General features: G+C 37.0%; 3 pseudogenes; 1 reads left to right on the top strand and 2 right to left on the bottom strand.

The window, feature by feature from the left end:
- Positions 1-2,840: 2,840 nt before the first annotated feature.
- Positions 2,841-3,523, bottom strand: LOC144454069 (F-box/WD repeat-containing protein 2 pseudogene; annotated as a pseudogene).
- A 92-nt stretch (positions 3,524-3,615) lies between these two features.
- Positions 3,616-6,437, bottom strand: LOC110192143 (F-box/WD repeat-containing protein 2 pseudogene; annotated as a pseudogene).
- A 4,000-nt stretch (positions 6,438-10,437) lies between these two features.
- Positions 10,438-11,375, top strand: LOC110192166 (putative ribosomal protein uL10-like pseudogene; annotated as a pseudogene).
- Positions 11,376-18,823: the final 7,448 nt, after the last annotated feature.

The raw sequence follows: 18,823 nt of genomic DNA, 5'->3' as shown, positions 1-18,823 counted from the left end.
TAGAGGAAGGTAGATTGTTAGTGTTTAACACAGTGCTTGGCACATAATAAGTATTGTACTCATGTATTCACTGAGTCATTCACTCATTCTTTTATTCAAGTTATAAAGCCCAAAAGACCATAGAACACTTGTGCCTAGATAGCACAAAGTGCTCTCCTCACTACAGCCCTGGGGATAAATTGGACAGGTGTTATTATCCTCATTTTTATAAATGGGGAAACTGAGGTTCAGATAAATGAAATGACTTTTCTTGCCACAGAGCTTGGTAGTGTTAGATCTGGATTCAAATTTAGGATCTTTGTCAATCTTTATGCTCTTTCCTTTACAGAGGATTTAAACTTACCATCCCACAGACAATGTAATTTATGGAAATAATGACTTTGCTCTCTATATCTTCAGTATATCTCTCAAAGAAACAAAATATGTGTTTCATGAGCACTCATTGTCAGAGCTATTCATTACTCACATCTTGCAGCTACAGGATCAAATGAGATAATATCTGCAATGTTCTTAGTATAATACCTGGCACATAGTAGGCTCTTAATAAATGCTATCACCCCTCCCCAGTATCACAAACAATAGATAATTTCTCATGCATATTGAATGCATGGTTTTCAAAAGTTCTACACATTTGTGTTTCACAACAGCCAATTTTATCAATTTAAATGAGTAAACTGAGAAAAGGAAGTGATATAACCAAGGTCACATAGTCAAGAAGTAGCAGGGATGGAATAGAAACCAAATTTTGTGACTATTTCTGCTATAACACCTTCTAATAAGGACACATGCTACAAATATGTACACACATGCAATAAGAACATGTATCACATATGTAACCTGTATGTACATACATATGCAACATGACATATATGTAACATAACATTCCTGTCGCAATTGGTCAGAACTTTGTATGACAGTTTTGTATAATTCATGTATGTATGCATTGTATTGCTCACTCCAAAATGCAGCAATGTGTTCCATTGCATGACTCAAAACAACAATGATAATTTAATAAATTATTTAATATTTAATAATAAAACAATGATTTTTAAAACATCCCATTTGATCCTTCCAATAAATCTGGGAAGTGGATTCTTTTCTTATTCTGATTTTATAGTTGAGGAAACTGAATCAAACAGGGATTAAGTGATTTGTCCAGGGTCACACAGCTAGTAAGTTTTTGAGGTCACATTTGACCTCAGGTCTTCCTGAATCCAGGTCCAGTGTTCTATCTACTGCACAATCCTATGATTCTTTTCATAATCTCTATTTACTTATGCTCACAGTCCCTGGCATTTTCCAAATAACACCTTATCATAGGTTACTCTCTCCAATGTTGACTGAATGTTCTCCTTCCTACCCCTACATACACCAACCATCACATGCATAGAGTAAGCCAGGAGGAGAAGTGAGGACATTTTATTCAAACCTTCCAATTTCTGTCTCATCCTCTACTACAATTGCTCAGAGACTTCTCATCCATTGAGGTCCAATAAATCAACAAATATTTATGACCTGTGCCCTGTGCTAGGCTTTAGGGATATAGGTACCAAGTATGCAACAATCCCTACTCACAAGGAGTTTAGATTGTAAGAGTTGATCAACAAATACCTTTTATAGAATAAATATAAAGATAACAATTACAAAGAAATACAAATTATCAAACAGCTCTTATATGACTTTCTTTTCAAATTTCCACTTCTCACATATAGTATCTAGACTAAGGAATTTGAACTTTCACCTGTCTCCAATCTATGGAGTTGTAAGAGGTTGCTGAGAAAAGGGATTTGCATGATCAAAGCAATTAAGACAGCAGTGACAGAGGGGATAAAATAAACTGGACAGACTGAATTCAGGGTTAACAGCTGGAAGACTATTTCCATAATACAGATTTTAGATGATCAACACCTAGAATGTTGTGGCAACAGTGGAAATAGAGAAGAAGGGATGGATGTGGGGGGGAAATCAAAGAAAGAATTGATAGAACTCACAGAATGCTTAAATAGAGAGATGGCCAACTGTTTAGTAGATTATTGTATCATAAACTCCTTGAGGACAGTCAATGTGATTTAAAAAAAAAAAGTTATTTGTATCCTTAGCGTTAAGCACCCACATGGCAGAATCAATAAATCTTTTATTTGAAAAGGAATTCAGAAGTCATCTAGTCCAACACCCCACCTGAAATATAAATTCCTGCAATAACAAACCTGACCAGTACATATTAAGCTTCGGAGTGAACATAATTCAAGAATTTGAACTCAGTATTCATATGGGGCAGCCATTTCTACTTTTGGTCAAATTTAACTTATACAAATTTGTTGATGTTGTTTCCATTTTCTCTTTTACTGAAACAAAATCTGCTCTTTTTATAATTAAATTCAGTTCCTTGGTTCTACTTTTACTCTTTGAGGCCAAGTTTGATAAACCTAGCCCCCCTTCTATATGACATCTTTTAAATTACCAGAACACAATTGTTGTATCACACCTAAGCCTTCTCTTCTTCAGGCTAAAAATCTCATTTTATTTTAGGCCCAATTTTTTTTGTAATGACAAGAATCACTAAATACAAATGAGTTTCAATGGTGTGGACTGTTAGCATGCTGTGTTGCTTTATGTCAATAGAATAATCCCTCTCCTCTAGCCTTCTGTTCCCCATCCCCCATTGCTGCTCTCCTGTGAAAATAAATCATGCACTGCATGATAATACAATTAGGTATGAACTTTAGTTCATGCAAAATTGACTTTCACAGAGGCTACATCGGAACCAGCAGCCTCAGTACCCAAAGTCATTTTTTTTTAAACTCGCTGTCCATATCTTAAGCTATGTCCCTTCTATAACATCAAGTGAATACTGTGGTCAGGCATACTGGTGGCAAAAACCAAACCCATATCACCATCTTTAAGTCCGTGATGTGTAAGTAGAAATTGTCAAATAGCAGGGCAAAGATGTCTCCAAAGCTAACTAATGCCAAATTTGCTGACTTGGAGACTTGATAACTCTGAGAATAACAAGTCCCACTGATAAAAGTCCTAGGGCTGACTACATTCAATGTATTTGCAATCAAAATGAAATCTTGGCTACAAACAGATACTTCAATCCTCAGCTACAGACAATGTTTTTATGCATTTGCAATTGATTTCTCTTCCAAATGACCAAATCTTGATGTCATACTTGTCAGCACTGAAGAGAATGTGATTTCCTGGGCTGTGCAAGAGAGACTTGACCTTGAACTTATGTAAAACTAGCTTGGTTACCCACTCGCTATATCCAATGAGTGTCTTTAGGCACATCACCTGGTAAGGCACATACTTTCACAGTGATGTCCAAAGAATCATTCAACAAGAGATGAAGCTCATCATTGTAGTTCACATCGAACACTGCACCTGGGTCTCCTCTGACGTGCTACATTCCAAGTTTTGAGCTCCATTCCCAACAGACAAATGTGTTATTGAAGTATCCTGTTATAAGTTCCTCTTCATCAAACTTGTTAGCCAAAAATAATATCACAAGTCCATGAGACATTTGCAACTAGATTTATTAGAAGAGAAATGAACATTTGTGCGGAACCCTACACAAACACAAAGACTTCACAATCCAAACAGAAGCTTATATATTTATGAAATTGTGACAAAGAGAAGAGGAGAAACAGAAATCATCTAAATAAGAGTGGCAGGGGAGGAAAAATCATGAATAATTAAGATGGAAAAAGCAGCATTCTTTTCCCTTGAGAACTGCTAGACTATAAGGATTTGATGGTCTGCTTATCTGCAAGGGTCCCAGCTGCACAAGTAGTTTTCCAGTCTAGTTCTGATTTACTGACACCTGCCTTGACTCCCAGGGACACACAAGGAGTACAACTTGGGACACAACTGACAAATTATGTCAGCTCAGGGGACTCTTCTTCCTTGATAAGTTCAAGGCCTCCTACATACTCCAGTTCCAGTGATTCTAAAAACAAAAACATGGCAACTCAGAAAGACAAGTTCAGGGGACACCTTAAGATTCCTTTGCAAACTTCACACCAGCAAAAGTCTGGATCTGGATATATATATATCTATATATATAGATATAGATATATATATATAGATATATATATATAGATATATATATAGATATATGTATGTATATCTATATATCTATATATATATATATACATATATAGATATATAGATATAGATATAGATATATATAGATATATATATATATATAGATATATATATAGATATATATGTATGTATATCTATATATCTATATATATAGATATACACACATATATATCTATATATATATATCTATATAGATATATATATATATCTCTATATATATCTCTATATATATATCTATATATATAGAGATATATATAGATATATATATCTATATAGATATATATATACACATATATATATACACACTGTTCTGGACTCACATGCCAGATTTTTGCAGACAAGTCATCTGACCCTATACAGAGAAGTCCATCCTTGTAATAAAGTGCATATACTCTAGCACTGTGCCCAAGTAAGATGAAGTCTCAAAGGCTTTATCCTCCTTCAAGTGCTTCATTCTCAAAATTGCCTTCAAACAAACATTCTTCCAATGTAAAGCATCCAGAACAGAATCATATATCTGCCAGCCCGAGTTGGCACAGGCGGTCTGCCATGCTCTGTACAGGCACTTATAGCCTTATTCCACTGATTAGAGATGAGTAAACATGTAAATAAGGTCTGACAAACATACTATTTTAATAAAAGCTGAGTTCCCGTGGAAGAAGTTTGAGAAGACTCACTTAAGGGGAATCTTTAGCTTATTGGAGAGGTGTCTGAGCTGGATTGCTTCACTGAAACAAATCTTTTTTTTTTTTTCTGAGGGTGCACTCCAGGGGTCTTGGGACAGACACACGCAGCCTGGGTGCCTGCAGGCTAGTGGAGCCTCACATTGGTCAGAACCTTTTGGCAGCCATGGTACTGACTTGCCCACACTTGGAGACAATCCAATTTTCTTTGACTAATCTTCGCATTTCTTGTTTTAAATAATCTTTGCTATCATTGTTTCTCTTTGGACACATTCCAGCTTGCTGTCCTTAATAACATATGGTGCTCAGAAATAGAAGATAGACTCCCAATGAAACCAAGCCAACACTGAAAACAGGGTAAATATTCCCTTCCATGCTCTAGATACTATATAGTCACGTAACCTAAAATCAGATTAACTTTTTAAACTGGCATCATGCCAGTAGTCCACCAAAAATCCCAGATTTTTTTTTCACATAAACAGGTGACTAGTCATATCTTTTTAATCTTCTACTTTTGCAGTTAGTCTTGTTCAATTCAGGCTTAGAAATTTGCACTTATCCTAATTATACCTTTTTTTAGCTTCAACCTAGAAAAGTCCCCTTTGGAATCTTTGTCTGTCATCTAAGATATTAGCTACTTTTTTCATCTGCAAACATACCATCCACAAATTATGACTTCATCCGAGTCATTTATAGGGTTAAAGAAATAACTTGAATGGAACAAAGCTACATAGAGAGCCTTGCTGACACTCTACTAAATACCTCTCTGCACGTTGTCATCAACTTATTAACAAACACTTATTAATAAACTGACAAACTGAATTATCCAAGAATATTTTGGAGCATCAGTTGAAAACTACTGTGGTCTGACTTTGTGTAGTAACAAAGCACCTGATAAAGCAAATTATACATATGAAGACTTGTCAGTGAAGGCCTTCTGTTTCTGCTACATTTCAGTACATCAGGGATCTATGATTCCTTCCTATTTGTGGGAATTCTTTGCACCAATGCAGATATATTCTGCACATAAACATATTAGGAAAGGAATGACATTTATAAAGTTACCTACTAGGTGTCGGGCATTGTGCTAAGCACTTTTACAAATATGATCTCATTTGATCCTCACAGCAACACAATAGCACCCTACAAGGGTGGTATGTGCTATTACAATCCTCATTTTACAGTTGAAGAAATTGAGGCAAACAGTTATGTGACTTGCCAAGAGTCATACAGTTAGCAAGTCTCTGACATAAGATTTGAACTCAGGTACAATGCTCTATCCAATGCACAACCAGCAGCCTCCATGCTGATATGAGCATTCTATTGGCCATCTCCTCACTTTTGCACAGGCAAACTAGAATGTACTGTCTCCTCAGATTTATTTAACTCCCTAATTTTCCTCAAGGTTCAGATAAAGAACAACTTCTTACCTCAAGCCTTTCCTGATTATTCCCTTTGCTCTGCCTCCATCCCTGTCAGTAGAGCCCTATAACCTAACAATTAATTTGTACTTACTTTGTATATATTTTCTATGACCTTACCTATATATGTTTTGTTTCTCCTAATAGAATATGAACTACTCGACATGAGGGACTATTTTGCATTTTGTCTTTGCATTCCCAGAATCTCACATACTGTCTGGCCCATTGTCATTGCTTAATAAATGCTTGTTGAATTTATTCAAATTGAGCTCTGCAACAAGTCTTCTCTGAAACTCAGAGAATGCCCATAGTCACACAACTCAAGAGTATAACAAGTGAGAATTAAATCCAAATCTTCCTGATTTCAAGTCCAGAGCTCTCCCTCATGTCATGCTATCTCTGAGGTTTTTTGCAGAATTATAGATAATAATGCCCAAGAATTCTTCCATAGGGTAGATAGCACATAATAAAAGGAAAGCTTGGGGAGTTCTCTCAAAGTTTGTTCCTTATTTGAAGGGATTTACATAGCAAAACAATTTGCAGAAGTGTAAAATTAAACTGAAGTATATGATAAAAAAAAATGTATATTTTCAGTTCACAAATCTGTTTTCCTTCAGCCCAATATCGCAGGCAGGATATTGCCTTTCTCACAGCTTGAGAATTAAAGAAAAACTTCAAAATCTTGCCTAGTTGCAAGGTGTGATGTGAACTCTGCATTCATTAGCCCACTGAGATGCTTTGGACAGAGGACCAGCCTCAGGCCATGAGGAGCCCACAACGGGGTGACTTGACTCAGGTTGATTCCCTGTTAGTTCAATAGAGAACAAAATGAGACATTTAAGTCATTCAATAGCTAACAAAACAAGGTTGATGCAGATGTAGCATATTAAGGACATTCAACAAGGATGCTGTAAGACTTACTTTCAGCAGATATGGCCCCCTGTCTTATCATTAAAAGGCATCCGAAGATCAAGGCAAAGTCTGTAGTGTCCAGCTCCTTCTGGCTGGATCTTTTTTTTTTTTAATCATGTTAGTTGTTCAAGAAACCACAGAAACCACGGCCAGAGGAATCATAGCTTGAGCCTTGGGTGCCCTGGCCCTATCAAATGTGTGAACAGCTTTGCCTTTCAGAAAACAAACAAACAAACAAACAAACAAACAACAATAAAAAACATAGCCCAACTCATTTGGACAGTCATTAGTAGTGGAAAACTTGAAAAATAGAGAGGTCCAATCACAAAGTCACTCTAGGATCAATTCATGAGATGAGGAGGGACCTCTACAAGATGTTATTCTTCTACAAATAGAAACACCAAAAAGAATTACTTGGGATGTGGTTGGGGGATGGAGGGAAGAGGAGGGACTATTATGAGAATGTTCTTCGACAGAAAGTCTTGGCTCTACCATAATACTGACCTGAATATTGTCCAGGAAAGGCCATAAAGTCTTTTTCTTCCTTTCCAAGAAAATGGACAGTTTCTAAGATTAGACCTAGGCAAAATTGTTCTTCCTTTGTTTTCCCACATTCTTCTCACATACATATCCTCATCCCTTTCACATCCAGGAATTTATCTGTTTCATTCACGTGCAGCCTTGCTCTCATTTGGTTGTCAATGCATCCCTGCTTGATCTATTAACTGAAAATGAAAGCATTAACTAACAAGGCTCTAAGTAGCAACTTGGAGGTGAAGATAGAGGCTGGGACCAGTGCTTTCATTGATATAAGGAAATGTTGGTTGAGGAAGCTCTCTCAAACAAGAGCAGGAAAGTGTCTTTTTTGAGGCTTATAATTTCATACTTTTTCCTAGAGGTCTGAGTTGAGTGATTTGCCCAGGGTCACATATCAAGTGTATGGGACTTGAACCCAGGTCTTCTTGGCTTCAAGATTGACTATTCACCAAATTATGCTGCAAATTATTAGTTATCATTGTTAGTTGTATTCATCTTTTTCTCATCTTTTTTGATAAAGATTAGATTGAAAGTCTTTGAAAATATTCATTTCCTGCCATTAGTTTTTATAGACAGCTGGTTGTCCCAGCACAGGAATACCTGAATTCAAATCCTGCTTCAAATACTTGTTCTGTGACCCTGGGAAAGTCACTTAACCTTTTGTGACTCAGTTTCTTTATCTGTAATATGAAACAATAATAACTCCTACCTCTCAGGGTTGTTCATGAGGGTCAAATGTGAGAATACATAAAATGCTTTGCAAACCTTAACATGCTATATAAAAGTTAGCTATAGTTATCACTGTTATTATTACATTTAATATCCTGTAGACCATTGCATAAGTGGCTCAAATAATTATGTTTCAAAATGGAATATAAGATCACTGAAAACAACTTTCAGATAACTCTATTAACAGTCTGGATAATAGTGATGATATGTATCTCATTCTGTTCCTACGTGATTTTGATTTCTACTTTGCTGTCTTTTTTTTTTAAGCTTTTTATTCCACTTAACCTAGAGATTGTGAGTATTTTGGTGTGGAAAAATCTATTGCAATATTTTTTTTTAATTTTTATGGACCAGTTTTACATTAAGTCAATTGTGAGCAAGAAATAGGTCTGTCTGTGACAATGCTTTGGTTTCAGGTCAGTTAATTTGTTCAATTCTCACAGCTATTTTAAGATCTATATTAGCAGTTCTGCTGTTTGCCATCTGTGGATTTGTCAGAGATAGTGAGATTTGTTGTGTATTCCTTGCCATCAGGTCATGTCTTCTTTGGTATTTGGTAAATGCTAACATTTTGCAACCTGTAATGAAAAGTTGACCAGTTTTTATTGCTCCCTTGCATACTCTTCATTAGTCAATAAGCTCAGTCTTCTTAAGGCCAACCTATCTGTAATTCTGGTGGTGTGATGAGTAAAATGCAATACCAGGGAAACTGAGGCCCATTTTTCTAAACAAGATTAATAGTTGCACATATGGTTGTTAATAAAATGGGTCATACTGGCCTCCTCAGTCATGTCAACTACTGATGATGAAGAAGAATTCTTTTTAATTTTTATTTATTATTTTTTTTAATCAAGAGTCAGGAAAGGAGGAATTCTAGATGGTTGGGGAACGTCACAGTTGGCTACATCTGGGCAAAGTGTGTTGGTCTTCAGGTGTAGACAATCGAGACCCTCTGAAAATTCCTTAATTGTTAATTACTTTATGCGATTCATCTACCTCTTGTAATCTTGGCTAGGAGATCAGAACCACCCGATTTGATCTCCACCAAAAGGGATCAAACTTCCCCTAATTTCAACAAGGAGAAACAGTAGCAAAAGATTTACTTTTTAGGGGTAGGGGCTCCAGTCTAAACTATTTTCTTTTTTACAGACAACAAACAAAGGTATCAGGATAAACTACTTAGCAAGCAAATGTCCCAGGGGCTGGTTTCAGGAATTATCATATCATCCCCTTTTAACCACTCCTTTAAGCCATTCAAAGTGGAAGAGACAAGCATTTTGAGTGGAGTGGGTTCAGGCAGATGCTAATCATTCAAAAAATCAATGCAGCATAAAATCAATTACACGGTAAAATCAATACAGTAGAAATCAGAGGAAATATTAATTTCTATCTTTACACAGTGCTGATGACCTGACCCTGAATTGTCAAAATGCCTGCATGACTCACACATTTGTCTAACATGCTTTGGCATGCTGTTGGATGAATTCATATGGATGTTGCCCTTTTGATTCCACACTTGGAACACAGGCATTTCATAGGCCACATGTGGAAGGAAACCCTTTTCAATTACATTTTACAAATCCAATGGCATGCACCTATGATAAGCTTTTGCTATTACTGTGGGAAGTAATTTCTGTAACATTTAGTAAAGTATTTCTATAACTTTTTGGCCTATTTGATTATATTCTTTGATAACAGGCATCAAAACCTAGATGTTTAGAAGAGATACCTTGTGGGTGTGAAATGGTAGAGTGGGATCACTGTCTTCAACTATTTAAAGAGTTGTCATGTGGAAGAGCAATTAGTTATGTTCTTTTAGGCCTACAGGTCTGCTACAGCCAGCTCTAATCAGCTCAAAAAGCCAATTTAAAAAATTTTAGTGTGAGCAATTTAGGTCTTGGAAATTAGTAAACACTCCAAAACTGGAGCATGATTTATTGTTTTGTTGATTGTCTAGATTAAGGAAAGTGATGGAGGACTCCCCAGGTGTCCTCATTCAAGTGGCATCATCTTTAAATCCTGCATGGCAATCCCTGAAGCACCTTTGAGATGCCCAGGAAAGACAGGGCTACCTGGATATCCAATTATTTCCTCAAGATCATCCAACTTTTGGATGATTATCCAAAATGCTTCATTGTGGGAGCAAATAATGTGGGCTCCAAGCAGATGCAGCAGATCTGGATATCCCTCTGTCGAAAAGCTGTAGTATTGATCAGAAAAAACACCATGATGCACAAAGCCATTTGTGGGAATCTGGAGAACAACCCTGCCCTGGAAAAATCTTTGCCTCATATTTGGGGGAATGTGGGCTTTTTGTTCACCAAGGAAGATCTAACTGAGATTAGGGATATGCTTCTGGCCAATAAAATGACAGCTGCTGCCCATGCTGGGGCCATTGCCATGCCAGCCCAGAACACTGTTTGGTCCTGAGAAGACTTCCTTCTTCTAGGCTCCGGGTATCACTGCCAAGATTTCCAAGGGCACCATTGAAATCTTGAGTGATGTACGACTGATTAAGACTAGAGACAAAGTGGGCACCAGGGAGGCCACCTTGTTGAACATGCTGAACATTTCTCCTTTCTTCTTTGGGCTGATTATTTAGCAGGTGTTTAATAATGGCAGCACCTACAACCCTGAACTACTGGACATCACAGAGGAGACTTTGCATCTTCCGTTCTTAAAGGGTATCCTTAACATTGCCAGCTTCTGTCTGCAGACTGGCTACCCAACTGTTGCATCAGTACCCCACTCGATCAACAATGGGTACAAGTGGGTCTTGTCTGTAACTGTGGAGACTGAGTACACCTTCCAAGTTACTGAAAACATGAATGCCTTCCTGGTTGACTCTTTGGCATTTGCAGTGGCGGCTCCTAAGGTCGTTGCTCCAGTTAGTGCTGTCCCTGCTTCAGCTGCTTTAGCCAAGGTGGAAGTCAAGGAAGAATGTGAGGAGTCTGATGAAGATAGGGGACTTGGTCTATTTGATTAGCCCAAAGGAAACAACAGTTTATTTGTGAAACAAATAAATAAAAGTGCTCATTTAAAAAAAAAGTGATAGAGGAAATGCTACTGATGCAGATTTAAATTTAAAGTGTGTCCTGTGTATTTTTTATTTTAAGTCTTTTTAGAGAGCAAATTGTTAAACATTTACCAGCATTCCCCTCAACAGGCACAGTAGGACTACTGGATAAGAGATGTAGAAAGCATAATTTCAGCTTGATAGAGGAATAAATTTCTTAGTAAAATAAGTTGCATATATTAGTAGTATGCTTCTCATAAATCCTTTTCCAGAATTCTTAGAAGAGATTCCAATTATTGGACTACATAATCTCGGAAATTGTGCTGAGCCCTGAAATTTCATAATTCTCTGGAGTATTGGTGGGTGGGATTGAGGACATCCCGTTGACCAATGGACATTGACAGGTATGCAAAGAAGCACAGCTGCATATTTGGGGAGAAAGAGGAAGGATGCACCAGACAGGCCAAACCACCAATAGCATCTTTCCTCCAATCCTGGTGGAGGCAGCCCAGGACAGAAGAGTCTGGGGTAGGCAATGAGCCCTGATTTCAGCCTGGCCTTCACTGTAATTGTGCAAAGGAGAAAATTTTGTAGAGACTCACTTGGCAATCTCCTCTGAAAGCTCTCCACCTGTGTCTCCTTGACAGTCACAAATATAGAAGATCCAGAGGGTTAAAAAAATTACCCCCAATATCCTTGACAATTTCAAATGGTTCAATCTTAGAAATGGACATGGCTTTACCTGTAAAGCTGTCACTCCACCTGCTTTGTTGCTTTGCACTAAGGACCACTTGGTTTTTCCATCTGCCCTGTAGCAGACCCCCTATTTACATGTGAGCTCCCTGATAGAAGGGAATGTCTCACTTTTATATATGTGTCCACAGACCTTAGCAGTGGAATTGGCACATAGAGGTGATAGATAGATAGATAGATAGATAGATAGATAGATAGAATGATAAAGAGAGATAGTTAGATTTCTTCTAATTTGTATATGATGAAAGCATTTAAACTTACCGACTAGAAAACCCAGGGAATTCATGTATGCTTTCCTTCCTCCTTAAAAAAATAACTATCATTCTTTTGTAAAAGAAACTCTGTATTAAATGTAAGTATCAGAGGGTTTCCCCTGTAGAGCCCTCAATCCTTGACTAGGCAGGCTTCCATGGCCTATATATCTCCCACTATCAGTTAGTTACAACAGTTCAACATCAATTGTCAGTTCCATTTTCATCTGCCACCACCCCTTGGTGATGTGTCTGTGTAAGAACAGCAATGGATGATGCCATGGGTACTTCTCCCTGGGGGCAATCATCTCTTTAAACACCTCAATGGAGATCAGCTGGTGCCAACATTTCATTTCTAGCAGCAGGAATTGGATGTGAACCAATTACCTTGATGGGAAAGTTCCATTGCCAAGGCTTTCAGCTGTATGGCCCCTTCAGGAGAAAAGTTAACTTAATTAGTTCTCAAGACAACTCCAAAGCCTCAGTTTTTTTATTCTCTTTCTGTGTCTCTTTGTCTCTGTCTCTTTCCACAATTTTATGCTAATGCATTTCACCATGCTTGAAAAATATCTCCAAAAAGTAAATTATAGCCCCTCTCTCTCATTGCAATTGATTTATCTTGCTTTCCTAAAACAATTTGTGCAAAATTCTTTTAAACTCCTACCAGGATCAAGCAGCAAACTGCTTCTGTGCTACTGTTAATTTTTCCCAGCATATTTACTTTTCTCCTTTTGTAGTAGAATGAATTGTATGTTAACAGAAGGAATTCCAAGAAATCAAAAAGTGTATAAACAATGCCCCAAAAAACAAAACAAAAAAAAAGGTTTTGTATTAATGATTTATGTGGCACCAAAAAGTTTATAGATTGTTTTACGTGCACTGTCCCATTTTGTCCTCACCAAAACTGGGAAATATAGGCTCCTTATCAACATTTGAAAAAATGTAGAAACTGAGGTCAAAAAGGTGAAGTGACTTGCTTACAATCACATGGCCACTAAATACAGCAATAACTTAAATTCATGCATTCTGAATCAAAGTGAATGACTGTCCAACACATCAGGTTAGTTGCTTCTCTTTTTAGACATTTGGTTGTTCCAGAAGTAGCTGCTTGAGAAATTATTTCAAGAATTGGAGAGTACGAGATGTCATTTAACATCATAGGATTTCATATTATCTCAAAATGTAGAATGTTAAAGAAAATAAAGAATGGTAGCTTTGCAAATGATGTTAAACCAGAGACATCTAGAGCCAGAAGAGACCACAGCAGGTCTTAAGTTGAATGCTCTCATTTTGCAGATGAGGAAACTGAGGCCATAGAGGAAAATTCAGCTTCCTAAGATTGCACAGTGAATAAGGCAAAAGCAAGACTAAAATGTAGTTCACTTCGCAGCAGAAGCTGATTTAGCCTTCAGAGGTCATTCCATGAAGCATGTTCCCAGAACTGCTTTTAAAAAACTCCAGGGATTTGAAGGATATAATGAATCATTTTTTGGATCTTTGTGGAATGAAAAATTACTTGGCTTTATCTGTATATTTGGTGACACAGGCCTAAAAGAATTTGGCATTTTAGTGTGGTGAGATAAACTTTTGAGTGGTCTTGGGCTCAAATAGTATAGTGGTTGATTGTGGACATAACTGAGTTCAGAGTTATAACGTCGGGGGCGGAGCCAAGATGGCGGAGTAAAAGCAGTGACTTGCTTAAGCTCTCCCCCAAACCCCTCCAAATACTCATAAAAAATGGCTCTAAACAAATTCCGAAGCAGCAGAACCCACAAAAAGAAAGAGTGAAACAAATTTCCAGCCCAAGACAAGTGGGAAGATTGATCAGAAAGGTGTATCGCACAGGGCTGGGAGCACAGCGCAACGCAGCATGGGCGCACAGGCCTCAGCTAACCTGGAGCAGGCTTCAGAGGACTGAATCTCAGGCAGCTGTGGAGGTTAACAGACTCCTCAATCCATCAATGCCAAAGACAACTTAGAAAGTCAGTTGGAAAAGTCTGTTTCTGTCGGAGCTGAGAAAGGCAGGTGGGGTCTCAGCTCCATTCCCCAAGAGCCTGGTGGGGGGGGGGAAGGGGCAGCTGCTTCCTCAGCTTCTGGCCCACAGACTGAGGGGGAATCCAGGGCTGATCAGAGAGGGATTGCAGGGATCTCTTTGCCAGTGCTGAGGCAGGAATTTCTTGCTTTGACTGTGTTTGGATCTGGGTCACAGCTCTGGGGGGCAGTGCTGGGGTGAGGAGGAGCTCTGGAATGGTGGAGTTTGTAGTGGCTTGGAGAGAAACCCCTCCTCACAGTTACAGGACAGAAAGGAGTACTTGTAGTTACAGGCCAGGAAAAGAGTAAACACCTCGCCCCTTATCATACCACCTTGGAAGAACTGAAAATTTATAGGTCCCTACAAGTATCTCTGAAAACAGCTGTACAAACCCCTGAAGCTTGGGACAGTACACTCTCCACATTGGAAGCAGACTCTTACCCTTAACAAAGAGTTTAAAACTCAAGTAATTGGCCGGGATCATGAGCAAGCAGCACAAAAAGAGTCAGACTATGTTATCTTACTTTGGTGAAAAAGAAGATCAAAATATACAACCAGAAGAAGACAATAGTTATAATGTGGGATAATGTAGGGCTTAGATAAAATGTAAACCGTCTAGTCAGCAGTCCCATAAGCTACTTCCTGCTATGATGGAGTATATTGACCTCTCATCAGATTGCAAATCATTTTCATTTAAGTTACTGAATTTTATTATTTTTTTGCTTGATGTTGTTCAGTTTTTGTCAAAAGAGTGTGTGAATGCCCTGTGCTTGGCATTCTTTTTAGATGTAGGAATAACTTATCTGTCCAATGCCTGATTCATATGGCACAATGAATGTACTTTGACATACTCCTCCCTTTAGCAGGGAGACTGTAGACAGGAAGCATAGTTAAAATTGCACTCTTGGGAGGAGGACTTAAGGAGCCAAAAAAATGTGAATGATGAGAGCCCCCTTCATTATAGGCAGTTTCTCTAAGAACTAACCCAGTCAAAAACACATGCCTGGGTAGAATACAGGTTGTGTTCAATGTACTTCAGTTCCTGTAATGGATCAGACATTTGTTGCTTAGAGTTGGATTCTCATTTTTAGTCCAGTGCTATATTTATGCTATTTCCACTATGTTTATTTCTTTTTCCTGAGTCACATAATCCAAGTATTTTATGTTTGACCAAGGATTTTATGAATGTAAGAAAAAACATTTTCTATTTAGCAATGAAGTAGAGTAGCAGAAATGAATCTTAAATAAATGTCTTTCCATCGTTTGAATCATGAATTACTGACCTGTGTATAAAATAAAAATAATTAATAAATAAAGCAGAAAAAGTAAGTGCTTTAAAAAAAATCACAATGTCCATAAAATAAACTGAATAAGTCAGTACTTTCATTGTTTCATTATCTGTTTCAAAGATTTGATCAGGGAGTACAAGTGCTTTTGTTCCATATCTTTTTTTTTCTTTCTTTTTTATTTACTGTTGCTGAAACATGTGTTTGCAAATTATTCCTTGTATTTCCACTGCTGAAACCCCAAGATGGGAGTTCTTGAAATTGAAATAATAAGCAATAGTTACTGAATGAATCCTTATATTCTTTGGCTATAGTAATCTTATACATCTGCCCTCTCTTTTACCACCTCCCTTCTTTCCCTAATCTCCTTCCCCTCCCAATTCCCTATTAGGTAATATAGATTTCTATTACCAATTGAACACACATACACATATGCATGTACATAAGTACATATTTCCCTCTTTGAATCAATTTAGATGTAAGGTTCAAGCATTGCCTGCATCCCCCACCTATTTCCTATCCATTATAAAAGCTCTTCCTTGTGTATTTTTTTATGTGAGATTGTTTTTCCCGCTCTTACCCTCCCTTTCCTCTTTTTCCAGGGCATCCCTCTTTCTCACTTATCTATTTTCTTCTAGATCATGCCTACATAATCAACTCACTCCCCCACACTTTTTCTATGTAAAAGGCTTCTAACTGCCCTAATAATAATAAAGTTCTTAGAAGTTACATGCATCATCTTCCCACATAGAAAAGTAAAAGCTTAACCTTGAGTTCCTTATAATTTCTCTTCCATGTTTACCTTTTTATACTTCTCTTGAGCCATATTTCAAAGTAAAATTTTCTATCTAGTTCTTGTTTTTTCATCATGTATGCTTGAAAATTCTCTGTTTAATTAAATATCCACTTTTCTCCTTGAAGGATTAAACTCAGGTTTTCTGGGTAGGCGATTCTTGGTTGTAATCCCAGATCTTTTGCCTTCCAGAATATACTATTCCATGTCCTCTGCTCCTTTAACATGGTAGATGCTAAATCTTGTGTGATCCTGACTGGTAGTCCATGGTATTTTAATGTTTTTTGACTACTTGAAGTATTTTCTTTTTGACCTGGGAGCTCTAAAATTTGTCTATAATATTCATTAGAGTTTTCATTTTGGGATCTCTGGCAGACAGTGATTGGTGGATTCTTTCTATTTCTACTTTAACCTCTCATTCTAGGATATCAAAGCAGTTTTCCTTGATAGTTTCTTTAAATATTATGTCTAAGCTCTTTCTTTGCTCATGGCTTTTGGATAGTCCAATAATTCTTAAGTGATCTCTCCTCAATCTGTTTTCCTGCTAAGTTGTTTTTCCAATGAAATATTTAACATTTTCTTCTATTTTTCTTCATTCTTTAGACTTTGTTTTATTGTTTCTTGATGTGTCATGGAGTCATTAGCTTCCACTTGCCTAATTCTAATTTTAAAGGAACTATTTTCTTCAGTGAGCTTTTGTACCTCCCCTCCCCTGCCCCATTTTGCCAAATCTGCTTTTTAATGTGTGGTTTTTATCAGGATTTTTTTGTACCTCTTTTTTCATTTTTCTAATTCTATTTTTAAGGTGTTATTTTATTCAGTGTTTTTGTGCCTCTTACCAAACTATTGTCTTTTCTTAATTTTCTTCGTTTGCTTTCATTTCTTTTTTTAATGTTCTTTCTACCACTCTCATTTTGAAAATAGTGTTTAATCTTTTAGTAATACTTTTTGGACTTGTGTCCAATTCTTTTTTTTTTCCCTTTGAGGCTTTGCTTGCAGTTGTTTTGACTTCACTGTCTTCTTCTGAGTTTGCATCTTGATCTTCCCTATCACCATAGCAGCTTTTTGTGGTCCAGTTCTTTTCTGTTGCTGTTTGCACATTTGTTAAGCCTGTTTCTTGATTTTGACCTTTACGTTAAAATTGTACTTTGTTTCCAGCATGGAGGGAAGGGGTATTGTCTCAAGCTTCAGCTTTTTTCCACTGCTGTCTTATAGCTATTTTGGGGAGGTAGAAATTTTTAGTACTTCAGTGGAGGTGTGATCTGGGGAGAGGGGTGCTCACTGCTTTCCTGGTTTCTATTCTGATCCTTTCCCAGGAAGAACCCCATTCATCCATTGGGATTGTAATTGATATTCTTATTGATTATATATCACAACAAGAATCCTATGTAAGCTCCATCAGTTGATCCTTTGATCCTTTACATGAAGTTTTCTTGTAATTTTATCTAATTAAAAAATGTAATTGGTATATCATCATCTTTGCTGTATTAGATAAACCTAACCATGAATATTGCATATCTTTGCAAATGTTAAAAATTTCTTTCTTTTCTTCTGAAAAAAACCCCATAATTATTGGGTTTTGTTACTAGGCTACAGAAACAAAATTAAGGTATAATATATAACACTGGTATTTAAAATGTTATTTACCTTCCTATGACTTTTTTGTCTTTAAAATTATCATATATGGAAATGTTCATGATGTTATGGATGTGTCTTATGTCTTATTTACTTGCATGATTTAGTTTTTATTGTAATTAGTGTTTTTGTTGATCCTCTGCAGTTTTCTAAATAAGTTGTTACATCTTCTAAAAAAAATAGCAATTTAACTTCTTCTTTAGCAGGGCCAGTTACAAGACCATTGGTAAAGTTGTTGTTGTTATTGTTGTTTAATTTCTATTTATCAGTGAAGCTCTACTCTTTGACAACAATTTGACTGGGGGAATAGAAAATGGACTTCCCTGTCTTTCAGCAAGTAGTGGTTTTTGTTGATCTGTATCATCTATCTCTTGTTCTCAATACTTTTGGGAGGAAGATTTTTGTACAGTTTCCTGAGGGGCAAAAATATGTATTTTCAGCATATCTTTTGGGCAAATTTGATGACTCATCAATGACCTGAATTCCATCTTCTCACTTTCTCATCTTTGCTTGTAAACCCTTTAAGCCTCCTTCCAGTTGAGTTGTCTTTTGATCTTATTTTCCAGTTTGCTCTTTCATTTCTGTGGATTTTCCTTCCACCAAAACAATTTTTTCTCTCAGTGATTCCATATTTTTATGCAACATTCTGACTAGTTTTCCATGTTGTT

Source organism: Phascolarctos cinereus, unplaced genomic scaffold (genome assembly GCF_003287225.1).
Source record: "Phascolarctos cinereus isolate Bilbo 61053 unplaced genomic scaffold, phaCin_HiC Scaffold_2;HRSCAF=192, whole genome shotgun sequence".
In the NCBI taxonomy this organism is placed as follows: domain Eukaryota; kingdom Metazoa; phylum Chordata; class Mammalia; order Diprotodontia; family Phascolarctidae; genus Phascolarctos; species Phascolarctos cinereus.
Note: the sequence above shows the minus strand (reverse complement) of the source record. Positions and strands in the feature narration are given on the sequence as shown.